Source organism: Macaca thibetana, chromosome 2 (genome assembly GCF_024542745.1).
Source record: "Macaca thibetana thibetana isolate TM-01 chromosome 2, ASM2454274v1, whole genome shotgun sequence".
NCBI lineage: Eukaryota > Metazoa > Chordata > Mammalia > Primates > Cercopithecidae > Macaca > Macaca thibetana.
The window spans coordinates 117,283,099-117,286,893 of record NC_065579.1 but is presented as its reverse complement, the minus strand read 5'-3'; positions in this window follow the sequence as shown (position 1 = coordinate 117,286,893).

Genomic DNA, 3,795 nt, shown 5'->3' with positions numbered 1-3,795 from the left:
GTCACTTAACAAGTCCCCATATACCTGCCATAAATAAGGATTATCAGAGCCTCTGCTCACAAAATCTAACTTAAATGACGGCGATGCTACTTCCAGTTGCTAAAAACACATCTACATTTTCAATTAGTAGAATCGAAATGCCTTTGAGGTCCTGGAATGCACTTTCAGGGTATATACACCAGAACTCTTGGCTCACTGTATGATTTCACATAGAATTCTTGTCACTTAGCATCCTCAGGCATGAAAATTGGCGCATGCTGAAAGGAATCTCTGGGGTAGGAGAAAATCCTGATTCCCCTATATGTTCCAACAGGGACAGAAGGATTGCAGCTTCATTTCCTGCCAATTTTAAAATTATGAATATTTTGGTATGATTATAAGTAAGCAAGACAAGCCTACCAGAAAATCAAATAATCCCAGAACATGAAAACATAGGTTATTGTTTTCCTTCTCTCTTCCTCTCAAGTTTATTTGTTTTGCCTTTGCAAAAGAAAATAAGGTCAGGTGGCAGGAAAATTACATTGAGAAATTTAAACCTACAAAATCATAGCAAAATAAAATTTGTTCTCTTTTACTCAAGCAAATCATTCAAATGCACAGCTCTCCTCTGGTCTTCTTGAAATTATGAAAAAAATTATTTGACTAATTCAGGCCTTCCTTTCTGTTAAAAAAAAAAATCACCCTGTTTGACCCTCCAAATACCTCTCCAGGTTAGGTAAACTCTTTAGTAACCACGTCTTTGAAATATTCATAGTAAAATATCAACAGTTTAAAAAGAATTTCTAATTCAGAACAATAATAGAGGTGAGAGCAGACTTTTAAATTTCTGGAGTGAAATTTAAAAATCTTAGGTTTTATGGCATATTTCTGTAGCAATCTGAACCCATTTTTTGTTATGTTAATGAAACATACACTACTATTTGACGACTCACTATATTTTCCTTTTATAATAAAGCACTTTTGAAATCCAGACAGATTAGTTTAGACCAAGACTACCTTTCCCATCACCACTTTATAAACAAATCTTCCAACATCCAGCGTATGTTAGTTAGTTGAATTAATGAGAGCAATAAACAAAGAAACCAAGATTAGCAATGAACACACTCAATGGAAAACTTCATCTTACTCCAAAATTGTCTCTTTTTTTTTTGTCATTTGAATGTCATTGCTAAATATAAGATGAGAGTGCTTTCTTGTATACTTCCCTTTATGTTTCAGTCTCGTTCAGACTTTCTGACTCACCCCTATTCATGATCAAACACAAATTTCACAAAAGGTTTAATTGCATCTAGACTTTAATAAATATTCTACTGGGGATCTGCAAATAAGACTATAGGAAGGTGGAGGAATCTTTTTGTTATGCAAATACAAGCTAGTGGAAGCTCTTTCTGAAAGCTATTTAGCTGAACCCTCAAAAAGCAATGTTTGAATGGCCTTTTCTTTCTTTTTTCTTTCAGGAATGTCAACCTCATTACAAGTCTGTTTATAACATCTTATTTCATGGCCATTTGGCAAATAAGTTCTTCCTGAGATGAATTTTGATGAAATATATAATGATAACTTCATGTATTTTTATAAGCTATCTCAAATGTAGCTCTTTGTTCAGGGATAGAAGGTTAAGTTCTTGATAACAAAGTAGAATTTTTGCAGAGGCCTTTCCAACAGCACTTGACCTGTCTGCAGAAGGCAAATGCTGGTCATATCTCTTCTTGTAGTTATCCTAGTCAGTGAGACACAAGTTCATGCATAATACTGATAATGGCCTGTATTTCCTGAACATGCACCAGACATTGTGTTTAGCATTTTATTTGTTTTCTTTTTCTCTTTTCTAGTGTGCAAAGAGCTTTGATGTGCTAAGCATTTTAGATGCATTAACTTGATTCATCTTCACAAAAACCCTATGCATTGTTGATATTTTATTGCCAATTTCAAGATTGAAGAACTGAGAATCAAAGAATCAACTCTTTTTTCCAAGGTCACACAGCTAATAAAGCCAGGATTTGAACTCAGGTTGGCCCGATTACAGTGGCACAATTTGTACTCTTTTTGCAATATTGACTGTTTTCGAGTCTTGGGGCAAGTGACCTTTTCCTTTCTAGAGACAACTAAGTGAATAAAATGAAGGTACATGGACACGTTTTATCCATGGAGCTTTGTCTGCAAGAATTAAAAATCAATAAACAAAGCACGATAATAACGAGGGTAATTATGGGGACAAAGAGACCAGATAGTTGACATTGGGACTATAGTGATTATTGTGGAATATAAAGATGATCAAGGGGATGTCAGATGTTTGTCTTTATCATTTAGATGACACTCAACCTGGAAAAATTTAGGGGGAAAAACCCTTATCAGGCTACAATTTCTCTTGTATTTTTGAACTAGTTACTCCTAAGGGAAATTATTTTTAAGTCACATACTTTGTATCATGAATTTGGGTACAGTTTGAACATTCATCAGTTTTTATCACCCAACCAGTAAAATGTCAGCAAGGAACCGAAGACAGTTACCTGCAATAACCCTGAATATGTAATTGAACCGCAGGATGAAGTTACTCCATGATGAGGTTGTTTCCACTGCCAATGAAGTCACGAGAGGTTATGCATATGCATGGGTGGGAAAGAAAGTGATTACTTCATTTTATGTGATTACTGAATCTACTGTCTGAAGTCATCATCGCACACATAAACTTTTCCCTTTCCACACATTTTCTGAAGTAATCAAATGGATTAAAGCTACTGCGTGGTAAATGTGCTGCTTACATGCTTGGCAATACAAGTGACCTGGTGACTCAGAGCACTCTCATTTTGTTGGGCAGTATAAATAATAATGCAAGGAAAGATAAGACCATATGGTTTAGAACTGACTTTTTGCAGCCTCTTCACTGAGTTGACTTTGGGTGCAGGATATTCTTTAAACATTTGTTGCCTTTCCTATGATAAGTTGATTTAAATGGATATTGATTTTCACCAGTCCAAGGAAAGTCTGGATACTGGTCTTTATATGGCATGAAATAATGCCCTGCCAGCAAAAGGTGGAAAAGTATCCCCATGGCAGTTGATGTACCTCCTCAAACACACTCCAATGGCTTCCCCTTAGAGTCCTGTTCAAGTCTTCCAGCCTAACTAGTTGTCATTTTCATTCACTTAAATCTCTTCCTTATGCTGGTACCTTCCAAAAATGTAAAAGTAGTCTAGGATATCAGAATGAGTAAAGAAGAAGATATTAAATCTGTCCTGAAAGAGCACATCGCCCACTCCCTCTAAAATCTGTGTTGCAGCCCTGGTGTTGACCCTCATAGCCTACTGCATGTTGTAAGTCCTAGGTGGCCTCCCTTTTAAGGGGCAAAAGGTTTCTCACTGACCTTAGTAAATTCAGCCCCTCTCCTTTCCAGAAAATAAGGGTCAGACCTGTTGTCTGAAACAAAAGATTGTATTCAACAGTATCACCATCTCCACTGGCATTTATGAGAAATTTACTATATGCTACACATTGTTCTAAGCACATGCATACATTAGCTTATTATCTCCTTCAAAGATATTGTCAAGCATAGGGCCAAAATTCCAAATAAATACAACTAATGAGAAACCCATTCTTTCTTGTTTGCAGAATAATCAGAAGTCCAAGAGGCTAACCCAATTAGTGAAAAGTAGCAGCTTTGGTTATGATTTTTTTTAAGATTGAGTCTCCCTCTGTCACCCAGGCTGGAGGTTCACTGCAGCCTCCACCTCCTGGGCTCAAGTGATCCTCCCACCTTAGCCTCCCAAGTAGCTGGGACTACAGGCACACACCACC